General features: G+C 44.3%; 1 protein-coding gene across 1 annotated transcript in view; it reads right to left on the bottom strand.

Annotated features, from left to right (window-relative positions):
- The window catches only part of CNGB1 (cyclic nucleotide gated channel subunit beta 1), a 1,191,945-nt gene that overhangs the window by 493,799 nt on the left and 680,176 nt on the right, over positions 1–17,970 (bottom strand).

Below are 17,970 nucleotides of genomic sequence, written 5' to 3'. Positions count from 1 at the left end.
CTGCATGCAAGTTACTACTTTGCAAAAAGGAAACACAACTAAGTTAACTTCTTTAAAACAATTACAGAAATAAAAACAGAAGACATCTTTATAACAAAAATAGCAATCAAAATGTGGACTCGTTTGCAAGAACAGAATATGTCATTTTGCTGGACTTGGAGGCATTCCCACAATTTCACGATATACCAATAGGGTAATTAGAAAGGGTCCTCGTGATCAGAGGAGCTTCATCAAAAGCCTAAATAAATTTCAAATAATACAACACTGGATCACGTGATGACAAAAGTGGTGTGCATTCAAAAGAAGCAGTTCTATTATCACCAGGAATTATGTCAAATGACAATTTACCATGATACCATTGCAGGAAGTGACAGCATTGTATTTAAAAAACACAAATGTAAGTGCCAGCTCAATAAAATAGCAAGAACGTTATTAAAATCAGATAAAAGCCTACTTTAGTTACCACTCAACAGCACAGCCATTATCATAGGCCGTATATAATCACTGTATACCAAAGACCTACTTATAACGCATACGTATAGTCTCAGAAGTCGAATAATAAAAATATAGCTCCAAATACTAAGGTACAGCAATACATTTCCTGGTATAGGCTGATATTCACAAGCATGATAGGCGCAAACCCAGATGCAACAAAAATGTATTGGGTTCTCAAAGCTAAAGTCTTATTTTAAACCACGCAACAGATTTAGCCTGTTTCGCAGCTGTGCAAGCTTCTTAGTGTGGGTCATGTAGTAAAGAGTTCAGATTAATTGACCATTCATTCTTTGACTGCTCAGTTGAAGCTACTTCAGACTGATCAGACGTTCAGTTCAGAAGAGAGGACCCCCCCCCCCCCCCCTCCAACATATGAAATAAAAAGTTGTTTGGGACAATTGAGCGAGGCCTCGTACGATGAACCGTAAGGGAATCTGCAAGCATACTAGAACCATTGATATTTCTAAAACCAGCAAAGCAACCACTCTGACCGTTTTATGTATGGCTTTTTTGGTGCGTGGAACTTTTGAAGCACACTGTTCAAGTGCATACATACATACATAACTCGTCTGTCTTCGGGTTACTGCTCGAAGGTTCGTGGGTGGTCCTCCTTTTGAGTGCGTCTGAGGAGTATTTATTACCTTACATTCCTACCTGATTGGCTGGGCAGTTCTTGTTACACACGGACATGGCCACAAAGCTGAGCCCACTACCTTGGGACGGGACAGTCTGTTGTGTGGCCTGGACGCAAGTGAGCCCTCTGCACTTACCCAATAATCATTTTGGAAGGTATAACTTGTCCATTATGGAGTCTAGGGCGAACCCTGGCTTGCAGTAGGAGTATATAGGGTATGATGCGGGGAGGGGTGCATTCTAGGCTAGTGGGTTCTACTGGGCCATACATACGGCCTTCTAATATTAACCTGTGATTTACGGCGGGTCAGGTGGTACTCGATTGCTGAGCAATCCATGGGATACAAGCTGTCGTGTTTGGGGACATGTCCCTGACAGCCATAGCATTACCGCCCCAGCTGTTTCCATTCAGGTGTAATCTCTCCGCCCACGAGAGCCTAGCCCTGGCCTGCAGCCTGTGAACTGTCCTCAGCGCCCAGCCGCGCAGTTAAGCACCCCAGTAGCAGTTCTCCCGCGGAAGATGCTCCGACACGAGCCAGTCTGGAGAGGGTGGTCTCAGCAGATGCGAACCGGTGCGAGGTGCACCCGGGTGGGCAGGGATTTATATTTAGCTGCTCTTTCTGCAGCCTCTCGAGTTACACCTCCGAGGGAAGGGAGCTGAGAGAGAAGCAACCATCTCATAGCAATGCAGCGGTGCGCCCTGTGCCCCTGAAGGCTCCCGGGGCACTCGCTGATTTTCAGCTTATTTCAAGCAGACTAATAACCCGTGCCAGCAGCTGCCCAGCCGAAAACGAGGAGCAGCTGGGGTGTGCGCTGGTAACGAGTCAGTGGAGGCATCTAGCTCCTGTGTGCCCCACAGCTCCACGGCGCTCTTTGCTTGAAACAAGCTGAAAGCTCAGACACAAAAACCAAGACGTTTCTCCCAAGCCTGAAGCTCCCCCAGACAGAGCAGACATGGATATTAATATGCACCTGTGATCTGCGCGGGATAGGAGTGTGTGGGACACAACAAACTCCGTTCTGAGACGCTCCGTAAATTAAAGAGTGCAGGCGTATAGCGCGTTTTGCCGTCTTTTAAGCAGCAGGCCCCCAAAAAGAATAGAAAAGGGGTGAAAGGCAGCCGATCAGCGCCAGATGTTTTCCTTTCAATAGGAAAGAAGAACAAGCAACGGCAGGCACTTGCGACCCGCCCGTCCCAGCTCCCTGAAAAAATGGCGGCCGAAAACATCCGGGGGAAAAAAAAAAAGTAAACACCCACATGTTCATGACGGCAAAAAAAGGGGCGGGATGAGTAAAAATGGCCGGAACGCCCACGAATCTGCTCGGGGAATGAGTGACGCATCTCTGTTCCAATGGCTAGCCTCCATTTATAGAGCTAGCCAATGGGACAGAGAGGCGGGATGAAGCCCCATACTTGTAAACAAAAGTTTTTCGCTTGCGCAAAAGTCTGCTGCGCAGCTTTTGGCGAGGCGAAACCTAAAAATGTGCTTGCAAACTAAGAGAAGGAAGAAACAGGTGACGAAATCTAGAAAGAACAACTGTGCAAAGAAAGACAGGCAAAGTGGGAAGAGATTGTTCCACATCTTCAAAACAAAAACAAGCATTTGCAATGCAATAGATCTCGCATTTACGAGAGTTTAAGCTATTGTCATTTACAATGGAAATAGCTCAAACTCTGCTAAATGCGAGACCTATTTCACTTCGAAGAAGCAGCCGCCATTGTCCTGGGCTGCTTGAAAGTGAAAGCGCGCATGGCAAGGAGAGCATGTCGCGCCTGCAATAGGAGAAACCCATTAAAGAAAATAGTGCTTACAGACTAAATAAGGCATACCATGTCGCAACAGAAGTAAAACGGCCAGTCGCCATGGGAGGTTACAAATGCAGATAAGGCGGGACTTTCAAGCCTAATACTGACTTGCAAACCAGCGTTTATGAAGGATAATGACACAAGTCAATGACAAATATGGGCGGAGAGTGGGCAGGGCTTTACAGCCATACTCCAATACTGCATGCATCGCAGCAGCGCATGCGCTGCCCAGGCTTGACCTAAAAAATGCGTCTTTGTTTGTTGCAGACATAAATGCGGTAGAGCCTGCCCCGTGCATAACTATGAGGAAGAGGGCATGGTACCAGGAAAAGAGAAGTATATGCAATCTGTATTCCTTTGCTACTTACAGTTTGGGAGAGATTTTTATGCAGTGTGTTCAGGAAAACAGGGACAGTATGGCACCGCCTGATGAAAGTGGATTTGATAAAAGAGGGACAATTATGTAGGTGTTGCAACGGCTATAGAGAGATCCCAGTATATAGGAGGCAAGGGAGGGGTACCGTGTTATGACGATAAGGGAGTGGGACAAGAGAAGGAGGGATGATTTAAGAAAGGATGCGGAGCAATGTGGAAGAAGAGAACGGGTTAAGGAGTAGGAGTCTCTATACTGAGGTGAGAGAGAGACAGGAGAGGAAGGAACATAAACAAGAACTTTTGTGGCGAATTGACACCTGTGGAGTACACTGCACACAAATATTGCAGACTGCATAGATGTCATGGGCACACAATTACAAGTGCACAACACAGCAAAACCAAAAACCTTTAACTGTTGCACTACATGGGCTAGGGAACATTGCAACATGCCAGTAGCTAAGGGCAGCCAAACACACAAAGCTGCTCCATGGCCGTGAAAGGATGAATTGCATATTTTTTACGGATAAACTGAAGCTGAAGCAAGTGTCAGGCTCGGTACATAAGGAATGTGCACAATATAGAAATTTGGCTATTCGGATGCATGTGACGTCTGCATTGAATGTATCTCTTTTATGGCTCGTGCTGGCATGTGGTTGTCGTACCGTGCCTAGTATTAATGGCAGCCAACTCAATAAATATCTGAGGTGGAAAAATAAGTGCTGGCCCCCAAAAATAAGTGCAGTTGGCCTTCGCCGGCAACCAGCCTCTCAAAGTAAGTACTGTGGTAAGGCAAAACGTAGCAGTGGTTGCTAAGTAAATGTAAAAGTCAACTAGTAGTAGTCTCACAAGGCACGCCTTCGTATGTGTTAATGCCTAAAATGAGGCTTCTCTATAAAAACAGTAGGCTGCCCACTGTATCGTCTAGGAACCACTGTCATTCGGAAGGTTCTAACAAAAAACAGTTCTTCAGCACTTACCTGTAAGACTCTCTGGTTGTTTGGTAGACATTCTGTCAGGGTTGTTCCGTATCCGACTTCAGGCTGTCTTCTTTTTAGGTTGAGCACGCGCTGTGAGCCGATCTGTTTGTTGTCTGTACTGTGTGGGTGGGGTATGATTCCTCCCACACTTTGTCTTGAGTGTCATTCATTTAACACAGTGGTAGCCTGCTAATCCCTACCTGCAGTAGTTAACGGTGCTGGCAGCAGGCCTGCACTCTGACACCGCCTCAGATGTGAGAAGCAGCGCGGACTGGAAGTGGCTGCTCACAATGAAGGGGCGGGTGCGCGCTGCCGCTGGATTTAATGCAGTGGGAGGTAGTCGTGGGGCCTTGCTCTGTGTGACCTTCAAGCAAGTATGGACATCCGGTCACACCGCATGTTTCATAAGTTACTGCACAGCTTGTGTGCGGAATGCTAGCTAACAGCACCCAAAAGCATCGGTGATAACCGAAAATAAAATAAACAAGGCTTTGTGGAGTCTCATCAGAAATACACTAACCTGCCTTATTAAACTGCCCCAACAGCCTGGGTTTTTCCGACATTCGACTGAAAAGCACATAAAAGAACAAGCAAGAGTGACGTAAAGAGGTATGATGTATATCATGTGGAAGAAAGAGGCACGAGATGGAAAAAAGACTCGGCAGCCTTGGTTTTCGGTGACCCTGGCATGTGCTGCTGACAGGCTTGTAAATAAAACACAGCGCGTCTTTGCAATTATTATTACTGTGACAATCTTTTTTTTACTGATTAAGCACTGAGTGAACTCTGTCATGGGGCAGTGTTAACAGGACACTGGCTAAGTAGCGCCCTGGGTACCAATCAGGTTTCATATCCAACACTCACTCCATGGGGAGCTCATTCAAGCTGTCAAAAGCTGTCACGCTAGATAATGTTTTATTCAGCTTCAGTGGGTGAATTGCTGCTGCAAAGGAACTTGACAACAAGCTGCGGTCCCTCAACACCGACACTTTCAACGTTCGTGCCACAGTAATGGTGTATTAGCTCATATATGTTCGGTAATAGGGTTTCTGCACCTTTTTGCCCCAAATTTGTTTAGGGCACGTGGAAATGTCAGCATGTCTCTGGTCCACAACCATCAGCCTTCTGCTGGTGGCAACGAAGAAGAACAAGTGCTCGCGTGGCAGCAGGGAAGAAGGGAGGGTGGCCTGCGCGATTCACTCGCGGGAGCGATAATTGCTACCATATGGTGGCGCTCGCTCCCGCTAGTGAATCTCCAGATGTGCATACGTTGCCATTGAAGGCAATGGAACGCGTGCACATGCTTGGCTGAAAAGCCAAAGCGATAGGAATTGGGTCATTTTGCCTTTGCAGCACATGCGCGCTGCTAGGCGAGACATAAAAAGATCAACCAGCGCAAGTAATGCCGTGCATGTATACAAACCAAGTGATGAAAGACGAGAATGAGGTACTCGAAGAACAACTTTCACCATGGAACTCATCAAATCACATAACACGGACGGATGATTAAATATACATGCTGAACTTTTTAAAGTTATTGCATTGTTAAATGTCATTTTATGTTTTTGCTTTTATGGCTTTTAGTGGCTGAATAAAGTTTTATTGGCTTGACTTGACTTAAATACAATACAGACCAATCATGAGATAACACACAAGCAAGGGTAACAAGCGTAAGCAAGCAATTGGAAACACAAAAAAGGAATTCTGCCACCCAATCCAAACAAGAACCAGGAATAGAAATGAATTTACCAAATGCAAGTCAAGAAGATCCAATCGACATCATAGTGGCAAAGCAGTCCATGCGAGAAGATGTAAATTCAACCATAGCGTCCAAACAATCAAAATACAAGGAAAGAACTAAATATATCAGACATATACCAGATCTATCAGCAGCGAAGCATACAATAACTGTCATAAACAAGGACAATCAGGATAAAAAGGAGTCTGAGGAGGTCCAGCAGAGGTATTTACAAACAGAAGATGTTCAAAACTAACAGAATGTAATAAAAGTTTACTTACCAAAGGACGGCGGAGTGGGGACAAACTCCAGAGAGGTGGTGCAACAGGCATGTAATATACCATCAGACAGTGATGTAAACCGAAATTTTAGTCTGAGCAAGCAGATCATACTAACACCCTATTACATCTCCCAGGGTCAGCAAGATATCCTCAACAGGGGAAACATAATTAGATTTATTGTTGAAATTCCTGCATTAAACACCTATCTCCAACAGATTTGTTGTCACTCAAATTTATCCCCCAGGAAGAAAAGAGGCAGATGGAAAGTACCCTCTCGACCTGGAGAAATGAGGAAATTGTGATATCTATTATGAACACCAGACAACAATTTGAAGCATGGGGCATTACACTTACTAAACCCCTAGAACTGCGTTACCCTTCATCTCTGACAAAGCCATCAAAGAGACATAGCCTGGATCCAGAAATCACGCCAGTATATTCAGAGTTACAAAATGCCAGGGCAAAAGTGGGTGACACGGAAAGAATCAAGAACAGACAAACACAGGACCCAAACCAATGGAAATTGATAGCTTCAACTCTTAATGCCCCGAAAAGGGAGTGAATTACAGCACAAAGAAAAAGCATAGATAATGGCTCCCCAAAGCATCTATCTTGGAACATTGCAGCTACAAAAAAGAGAAATACAGGACAATGCCCCCCCCCCCCCCAACATACTAGAACAACTATGAGATCATGGCGCTCGAAGAGACTTGGCTGACTGAGCCAAAGGAAGTGGACAATTATACACTCCATTATGCTTATGCCATAAGAAAGCATCGGTACGGGAGAGCAAAAGGTGGCCTAGCAGTATATGTATTCTATAGAATTGAATATGAGATCAGAACAGCTCTGCAGTACAACATTAGATCTACAAGTAATTAAATTGTACCAACCATGTCTCAACAACAATAATATCAATAAATGTCTATTTACACCCGCATGAAAAGAAAACACAATCACAATATGATAAACTATTCTCAATAAAAACAGGTATTAGATTTGAGAATCCAGACTGGGAAATAATTATAACAGGTGTTTTTAACTCAAACCTAATTCACACCCCGGAGGAAGACGAACAAATAGCAGTGCAAAATATGTTCTGGTCTGTGCCTACGCAAATGCCCTCACCAGTAGGACAACAGGATTTGAATGGACAAAACATAGGTCCGGCCTTGGAACATCTAGATCTGAGAGTACTAAACGGTAGGACCAAAGATGACATCCCCCTCAATGGACTTATCAAGGCACAAATGTACAATCAATAATCGACCATGCAGTTTTAACTCTACCATTACTGAATCAAGTCGGGAAATATACTATTAATTACACACCCGAAGTGATCACGCATACCAGCATCTGGAAATAAGAATAAACCCTACAAAAAATTGTCTGGCCCCCAAAGAGGTGGGCCAGATGACAACAACTAATTTGAAATGCATAAGATCGTTGGCAGAAACGCTACCAGAACTAACAATGCTAGCAAAAGACATACTAGAAACTAACATAATCTTAGTACTCAAGTAGCGAATTAGACAACCTTTGCCACAAATTTGATAATACAGGCACCAAAAAATGATTATGCACAGAAACAACAAATAAGCATTCTTCAAGACTCTCAAAAAAGCTTTCACAGTAAGAAAAGAAATAAGAAAGGCTGTCAGAAAGAAAAGAACCATATATGCATCAAAAAGCACTTGGGATACCATAAAAAGTCTTAGGAAGCTATACAAAAGGCAAATCTGGGAGGATCAAAAAACCAAACAGGAAATGTTCTGGACAAAGCTGCTCTTTTGTGCCAAACAAACCAACAACAGAGCCTTTTGGGAATTAATAAACGTGACAACTAGGTCACCGTAAATCATAAATAATGCATCCCTAACTGAGTCAGCTTGAGCAGTCCACCTAAGAGAAACATTTAAAGCAGCTCTATTCGTTGTTAATAAAGAGAAAGACAACAGCCATACCGACTCGTAGCAGAAGTTACCATGAACTATCAGACAACTGAGTATAACCGCAGCCTCCCCAATAATTCTGGATTGTCAACTCTATGTGATAGAAAGGGTATCAAAAATAATAAAATCAGGACAAAGGGATGGAGACCTTGGGCCAAATGGTATCCCCCAGGACATCTTCAGGAGTGATCCCTTCTATTGGGCGATCCTGTTGTCGGGGCTATATAACGAGGTTGGAACATCGCATACTCTACCTGTGAGTTGGAAAAGCTCAAAAATCAACCCAATATTTAAGGTTGGGCGACAGGTTGAATCCGGCAAACTACAGGCTTAGAACACTTAGGGATGTTGAAGCCAAATACAATGCATCACTAATCCTGGAGGATCGCATGGTATGGCCTAATAGCAACAAGTAGATTTCTTTCAACCAAACAGGGTTCTGTAAAGGGTTTGGTACAATAACAAACATACTAACCCTTGCCATAATAGTAAAAAGGTGCAAGCATTTGCAGAGAAAGTTACAAGCTTGTTTTATTGATTTTAAAGCAGCATTTGACAGTGTAGATTGAGGGTTGTTGTGGAGCAAACTAAAGATTTGGGGCCTTCAAGAAACAATACTACGTGCCATAATACAATTATACACGGGCACTTGGATCGTATAAAAATAGCAAATGGCACGAGTCTGTCAAGGGAAATACAGACAGAGATAGGTCTAAAGCAAGGCTGTGTACTAGCACCTCATTTATTCAATCTTTTTATGGCAGACATCTCACTAGGAGTAAATCAGGTGAATTCTCATCCACCACGCCTGGGCCCATTATCTATAACACATCTTTCTTATGCTGATGACATTATCTTGCTAAGCCTAAAAAGAGGTGGCTTACTAAGATCGTTAAATGAATTATCAACATTCCCCAAGGACAATACCATGGAAATCAACGTCTCAAAAATAAAAAACATGTCTATTGAGAGCTGGTGCAGACCTCCAAACTCAATTAAGCTGGGAGAAACAGCTTTAGGGGTAGTCAATGCTTACAAGTATCTGGGGCTGTACATAGATGATCAACTGAGCTTCCAATTATATAAACAATATCTTGATAAAAAAGGAAATGACCTAATCTAATCATTCTGTGCCCTTAAAAATATTAAAAGGCCCATCTTTAAGTTATGGGTGCCATATTACTACTGAGGGTGGCTTACGCAAGCATCGTTTTAAATGGTAAAGATGAAAAACTTTTAGATAACTTACAAACAAAAACTTACAAAAACGTTTCTAGTTTACCTCAGAATGCGATTAGAATTTGGGCTGGCACAACAAGTGATTGGGAGAAGATATGCTTCTATTAAAACCTGGTATAAAAGTTGATTAAACCGAGTCAATGTCTTACATGATGCCTTGTGACGGGCCCAGGAAGTTGATCCACATTCAAGTTATGGCAAATTCTTGAAAACAGCTCTGGAGGAAACAAAAACAATAGAGCTCCGGGAGCAGAATTCCTCCTTTCCTGTTTTTCGTAGGGTGGTTAACAAAACAGCCAAAGTCAATTCACTACTAATCTTGATCCTATGGAACCTAATAACTACAGACCGATTTCACGTCTCCCTCTCCCTGCAAAGTTGGTAGAAAAAATCATGAATGAACAGCTAACTCAATATCTGAATTCTAACAACTTTTGGATAAAACACAATTTGGCTTCAGGGCAGAACATAGTACAGAATCGGCCCTGGTTAAAGTAACAGACTAAATCAGAACAATCCTAGATGTAGGAGGAGCAGCTGCCCTGATTTTGCTTGACCTGTCGGCAGTTTTCGACACGATTGATCATAATCTCTTACTAAAGCATTTGAATTCCATTGGTATCTCCGATAAAGCATTTACACTGGTTTCTTTCTTTCTGTCCAGCAGAATACAGTCAATAGCCCTGGGCAGTTGCGAGTCCCCCCCCTTTGTTCTCCCATGTGGAGTACCACAGGGCTCATCCTTGAGCCCTACTCTTTTTAATATTTATGTTTCTGAGTTGGCAACTATGATTAGTTCCTTTTTGGACTGGCTTTGACGTCTTATGCAGACAATACACAAATTGTCTTGTCTGTGTGGAAACATTCTTTACCACTAATGCAAAATTTTAAGGATTGCATGCGAGCTGTCAGCTCTTGGATGAGCACTCACTGCCTTAGATTGAACTCAGATGAAACTGAAGTAGTCATCTTTGGCAATTTTCTGACAAATTGGTCTCAGAGCTGGTGGTCCGCTGAATTAGGGACAGCACCAGTTCCAGCTGCCAAAGCAAAGAACCTTGGTGTGATCATTGATAATAAATTGAACTTTGAGGCACAAGTAAATGCTGTTTCCTCATCGAGTTTCTTCTTGCTTAAAATGGTCAAGAAAATACTACCTTTTATTCCCGTAGACAGCAGGAAAACGGGGATCACCTCACTGATTCTTGCTATCTTGGAGTGACCGAGAAACAACTCAAATGGTTGCAAATGATTCAGATTGGATCATCTCGTTCCTCGCCGGGAGAACCCAGAGAGTCCGACTCCCCCCTTTCAAATCAGAAACCACCGAAGTCATCTGCGGAGTCCCACAAGGATCATCACTCAGCCCCACCCTCTTCAACGTATACATGAGCCCCCTCGCATCCATCGCGCGACAACACAACCTCAACATCATTTCCTACGCTGACGACACCCAGCTGATCCTCTCCCTCACCAAAGACCCTAACACCGCCAAAACCAATCTTCATGAAGGCATGAAAGAAGTAGCCGAATGGATGAAAAACAGCCGCCTAAAACTTAACTCAGACAAAACGGAAGTTCTCATCCTAGGATCTTCACCCTCTGCCTGGGACGACTCTTGGTGGCCATCGGCCCTGGGCACAGCACCCATACCCACAGACCACGCACGCAACCTGGGCTTCATCCTAGACTCCTCCCTATCAATGACCAGACAAGCTAACGCCGTCACATCCTCTTGCTTCAACGTACTCCGTATGCTCAAAAAAATCTTCCGTTGGATCCCCACCGAAACAAGAAAGACGGTTACCCACGCACTGGTCACTAGCCGATTGGACTATGTAAACACCCTCTACGCCAGAACCACAGCCAAATTACAGAAAAAACTCCAACGCATCCAAAATGCATCAGCCAGACTCATATTGGACATCCCTCGCCAAGCTCACATTACCGGCCACCTGAAAGACCTCCACTGGCTTCCCGTCAACAAGAGAATAACATTCCGTCTCCTCACCCACGCTCACAAGGCCCTCTACAAACTAGGTCCTGATTGCCTCAACACACGACTGTCCTTCTACACACCCACCCGCCAACTAAGATCCTCCAACCAAGCGCTTGCCGCAGTTCCGCGCATCCACAGATCCACCATGGGAGGAAGATCCTTCTCTTACATGGCGGCCAAGACCTGGAACTCTCTCCCCACTCACCTCCGCCTCACACAGAACCACATTTCCTTCAGAAAGGAACTTAAAACCTGGCTATTCGATAAATAATGCTCCCCTTCCCACAAGCGCCTTGAGACCCTATGGGTGAGTAGTGCGCTATACAAATCTCTGAACTTGAACTTGCATGCGGCTGCCAGACTTCAGCTAGAAATTTCTAAGCATCATTCAATTCGGAAACACTTGCAAAAGCTGCACTGGCTTCCTGTTAAGAGCCACATTATCTTTAAGGTCCTGTGCACTACCTACAAAGCACTCCAAATCTCTGGTCCTAGGTCTCTGAGATGCCTATTATGTTGGTATGTCCCTAAAAGGCACCTGCTCTCAGAAGGAGCAAGAAAGCTAGCAACTCCGAGATTTTTTAAAGCTTTTAGGTTGGCGGCCCCAAAACTTTGGAATGAAATTCCTTTTTCCATTAGAACACTTCCAACTCGGTTTGCTTTCAGGAAGGCCTTGAAAACTTTGTTGTTCAGTAAATAGTGACCTGTGCCTTATATGAACTTGCTACTCCAGTCCTCAGCGTCAAGAAACCTTTGGGTATTTGTGCACTTATTAAATATATCAACATAACTTACGTAACTTATGTGGTTCAGTGAGGCAAGATTTTATTCATCTGATCTGTTTATGCCCCTTTTTTGAAAACTACTCAGGCCCTGTTATTGAAAAAAGCTTTCAACAATAGGGGCATTCAGTCTTGCAGCTCAGCAATAATTAAAGGCCTTGACTCAACAGATCCCCAACTGAACAGTAATATGATTACATTTTTTATCCATACTAATATTATAAAGAGAGAGCCCAAACCTTTGAGGCGGGTAATCTCAGTAACCACAGCACCAATCACAACACCCAATACAGCGTTGGAAAGGACAGTTGCAGCAGAAGGACATAGGCTATGCAGACGGCCACCATATACATTTTATTTTAATTGTTTTTATTAACTTTTCAAGAAACAGTGGTGCTCATCACAATCATACAGTGCAAGACATACAATTGTACCGTAGGACACCATATACATTTAAAAGGTAAAAGAACCGTGCCAGCAAAGTAGTCCCTTGTGGGCGTGTCTGCGCTGTGCTGTGGGCGTGGGCTGGGGGCGTGACTAACGCTGGGGGCGTGTGGTACGGCCATCACATCGTGGGCTGTGGGCGTGTGCTGGGGGCGTGACAAACGCTGGGGGCATGACAAACACTGGGGGCGTGTGTCCGCCCTTCATGCCATGTGAGTCGTACATACAAGCGCCAATTACGTTGCTGCGCAGCATCAAGGGGCACGCTGGGGGCGTGACACGCTGGGGGTGTGAGAAACGCTGGGGGCGTGAGAAACGCTGGGGGCGTGAGAAACGCTGGGGGCGTGTGTCCGGCCTTCATGCCATGTGAACGCTATTGCGCCGCATCAAGGGGCACGCTGGGGGCGTGAGAAATGCTGGGGGCGTGTGCTATGTTCCGCCCTTCATGCCATGTGGGTCGTACATTAATCAGAAGATCGTCTGCTGTGGCTGTGTGCTGGGGGCATGACAAACGCGTTCAGCTGGAGGCCTGGTAAGTAACATTACTGCAGCCTCTCCTGCACGCTGTTACTGAACTCTCTCATTCAACGAAATTAGACGCGCCTGCTACCATCAACCAGGGCTCTAGCCGGGCTCAGGCGGCGGATCAGTACACTAATTACACGCGCCTGATAACATCAACCAGGGCTGTAGCTGGGCCTCAAGCAGGGGAACACGCGCCTGCTAACATCAAAAAGGCCTGCATCTGGGCCTCAAGCGGGGGAACACGCACATGAGCGTGTCTGCGGGGACAATTACTGCAGCCTCTCCTACTCGCTGTCACTGAACTCTCTCATTAAACGTATTTACCCTTGGCTGATAACTCTCTCATTCAATGACATTACACGCGCCTGCTAACATCAACCAGGGCTGTAGCCGGGCTCAGGCGGCGGATCACTACACCAATTACACGCGCCTGCTAACATCAACCAGGGCTGCAGCTGGTCCTTCTCCGTCCCTATTCTAAAGAAACAAAAAATGTTGTCTACCACGAGATTTTAAAATAAATTGCCCTTGCCAAATGCACACATTACACACATTCTATTTCATACCCGGACAACGTCGGGATGGGCTGCTAGTACTGTATAAAAAGACAATATGACACAAGGAAAAACACCCTTCTGCTGATCCACTGATGAAAAAGTGACAGCGGAAACCCTTGAATGCTATACTCACTCCTTGGAGGACTAAATTGATCTAGTATTCATTCCCCCAGTATTTTAGAGATCGGGTTTTAACTGTATTAATGTAGGAAGTGATAGCAATATAGTAATATGTTTTGGATGATTACGCACATTTTATCTAACCTCCCAGTTACAAAAGTTATTCACAGACTGAGTTTTTTAAATGGTACTAATGCACTTTATATTGAGATTGTAAATGAAAGCCATACATACAGTTTTTTTAAATTGTACTAATACAATTTATATTGAGATTGTAAATGAAAGCTACACAGTTGACTATTTTCAAGATATACTAATGTGCTTCGTCTTGCTGGTTATAAAATATATGAGATTCAATTTTAACAATTTAATGTCGTTTGGAATATTGTATGGTTTTTATTACCTTAAACAATAACGTTTTGTACTTGCATATATATATATATATATATATATATATATTCACTGAAAAAACCATAGGTTTCACACCAGTTATAGTTAGGTGGAAATTTTACTCGCATAAAACCATTGAAATTCCCACGTTATAGTTAGTTGGACTCACTATAACTTGCGCGTGCAATGCACTGCTGATGACGTCACATATTACATCACTCATGACATGGTCAGTGACATCACTCATGACATCACTGATGACATCTCAAATGACATCACTGATGACATCATCCAGTGAATGTGTATCTTTCTGAAAAATAAATATTTTTTATATATGTATATCTAAAGGTTGATGGAAGAATAAATGGGTAAATAAATGTCTAAATGGATTTTTTTTGTGTAAAATTGATTGGTTAACTGATATATTAAATGTCCTCTGGTGAGAAGCAGAAGGGCTTTGAAACGCGCAAGGCCGTGGTATGTAACAGCGAGATGGAAAGCTTCATGTTTTAATAAAGCAGTTGTGAAACTACCTATCAGCGGAGTGCGGCCTCGTATCTGAGCAACCTTGGAAGAAATATATATATACATGTCTATTATTTTATTAAAAACACATGATCTTGCTAAAAAGTGTGTGTATGTGACAAAGTAGTACAGAATACAGGAAGATATCTGCCCTGAAAAAGAGTGTGACAGAGATGAGAAGACCTGAAGTGAAAGATTGGGTGTGGGAGAGAGATGGAAAAATATGCAAAAGGGACGTTGTGGGTGAGGAGCCGGGGGAAATGACACTTCAAAGGATATCCACAGTGTGGAGTTTTAAAAGAGGAGGGAATGGACAATAGAAGATGGGTATTGCCATGATCCTGACACGGTGTACGTGCACAGCATATGAGCAGTCTAGGTTTCTGAATGGAAAATCTTTACATAGAATGTTATTCATGCATTGACCTACCGAAGAGCACTTGATGGAAAACAACTCTAGAATCACTGAACTTTAAGGAAATGTACAGAATGTAGAGTAACAAAATACTCCCTCAGCAAGCTCACCTCGTAACAATCATCTTAAGCAGCAAGCGTTTACATTACCTCCTGGTCGCCTTCTCCTTGTTGCAGTCCTAACCACGTTAAGGTGAGTCCTCACCCCAGAGTCAAGAACCTCCATAGTGCTTTCAATAAAGATATAAACCCTTGAGCTGCCTTAGAACTTTGATCATTCCTCTCTATTTATGCCTATTACCCCTCACATAGGCTCTCATACACACCTCCCTTTGAGAAGGTCCTGTTTTACTTCAGATAGGAGTACATCGATTGACCAGCCAGTAACCCAATTTATTAAGTGGGGCTGGTTCAGGATCAATCTGTATTTTAACATTCTTTATTAAGTGTGAGAATCATACTGCAACAATACACAAGCCGCGTTATCACAAGTTGATGTTCCTATCACCTTTGTTACTGGCAACCTGTCCGGTAGAAGTGGTGGACCAGATGGGCAGAGAAAGAGCCTGTGGCAGGATTCCCAGTCTTACATCGAGAGTGAGCAATGAGCGAGCTGGATTGGAAGGTTGTGACAGCGGACTGCCCTAGTTGAACAAAAATACATAAATAAGAAAAGAGAATGGTCCCTCGCAAGCAAAGAGTTTGGGGACAGGATAACAAAGGTTACAGCTGTAGCTGGTCCTTACTGATGTCAGTTGTTGGCATAGTCTCTTGGAAGCATATCTCTAAGGAGGCTAAGAAATTTAAAGAAAATAGGAGGCATGTTCAATTTCCCTCTCATCCACAGAGTGTTAGCTCTCACCCCTAAAGAGATACAAGAAAGTTTGGACAATGCAGTAGCTTCTGCTTTACAACAGGAAGTTTCAAAGAGACCCAGGTTTGCGCCGGTGTTGATTAGAATGAAGATGAAGAGGAACCTGAAACCCACAAATGAGAGTATATTCAGTGAGACCAATTTACGGGGGTGACTGAACAGAAAACGATGAAATTGGACTTTGTGAAGCCAGATGCTGGGGGAGACCCCGATCATTACTTCGGATCATATGGTCCGGATATTCCTGACTCTCCTCATCTTCACAAGGCCATCAGATCCACTCTAGAGGAAAATGAATGGGCACAGATAAGTCAGGTTCCCTTTGATTCTTGTCTAGAATATATCCTTTAGATTAGTTTGAGTCTGAATTTCCACAATCTGTTAAGATAAATTCCTTGCTTTCCAGTATGTCTGGTGACAGATGTTTCCCTGCCCAATGGTCATGAGAACGGAAAACGGGAAGGAATACTAAAACAATTCATGCAGCCTCCAATTTTGTTTTCTGGATGACTGCAGAAGCACCCGACCCGCCTTCTACTCCGATCAAATTTTAAAAGCACAAAACTGTCACAAGACTCTTTTCAAAGTCATCCAAGACCTCTCCAACCCCTGCAATATTGCACCCTCTCCATCACTTTCGCAGGATCAATGCGAAGCCCTGGCAGAATGTTTTGCCATCAAGGTGGAAAATATTTGCCTCACTCTGGCCCCGGGAACTCAGTGCTCTGGGGTACCCTTGTCAGTCCCTAGTATAAGCTACACCTGTACCCAGGGCATAGGTACCCCAGAGGCCTCCCATGGGCTGAAGCATGTATTATGTCACCCATGAGAGGCCATGCAAAATGGATCTAAAGGCTGCCATTGCAGCCTGTGTAATTTGGTATATGCACCACTTACTTAAGATATAGGTTTACTATATCTAAGGGTCACTGCACGTAAAACCTATAAGTTACCCCTATAGCAGGCCTTGACAATCTTGAAGGCAGGGAGCTTGGTTCTAAGTGAGAGGGTGCCCTGCGTGAGCAGGAAACCCCTGCAGCCTAGAGAGTCCATTCTACCGGGTTGTTCGTGCTGCATCCTTTTACGACACATAGAGTGGCTTATGCGACTGCATGATGACCAACTCTAAAACGGCTGAAAGTAACCCTATCATGTTTGGTATCAAACATTGTGGAATCATACCACCACTCCGGTAACCGGTGTGAGAGGTATGATTCCACCCCTCAGAAACAAGCTTTGTGAGGTCCCTGGTGTTTCCGGTACCACCCTTCTAGTCCCGGGCAGCCCAAAAGTGTTGCTGCCAACCAGAGACACATTTCTGCCCTCCTGCTGCTGAGCCAAGCTCGAGCAAGGGAAGGCAGAACAATAGGCATCCTGTCACAGGGAGGTGTGACCACTTCCCAGACAGGATTTAGCGTATGAGGCCTGGGTGGGTGTGCTTGACAGCGACCGAAAGTCTGCATGAGGGCACATTTGGTGTCCCTGTGCATAGTCCAGTTCAAACCTGTCTTGGGTGCCGTTGGCTCCTGCTCTGGAACGAAACTGGACGAAGGACATGGGAGTAACCTCCCCACTGTTCTGACCCTCCCCTGGGAGGGTCCCCTGAATCTGTCCAACCCTCTCGCATTGGTACAAAAGGGCTTACCTGGCTGTAGAACCCTAGATTCGACGTGGACAAGATTCTGAACAAGAATCCACTGATATTCGACCGTCTGAACACTCTGGACTTCAACAGACTTCGACTGGGCCCAACTTCGTCTCCCTCTCAGTCCAAAGCATCGTTTGTGCCCGTGCACCATACAGGCTCTGTGCAGAACCTTTGGAGCATCAAGGATGTGGTAAT

Source organism: Lissotriton helveticus, chromosome 12 (assembly GCF_964261635.1).
Source record: "Lissotriton helveticus chromosome 12, aLisHel1.1, whole genome shotgun sequence".
Classification (NCBI taxonomy): Eukaryota; Metazoa; Chordata; class Amphibia; order Caudata; family Salamandridae; genus Lissotriton; species Lissotriton helveticus.
This window is presented reverse-complemented; position numbering and strand designations above follow the sequence as displayed.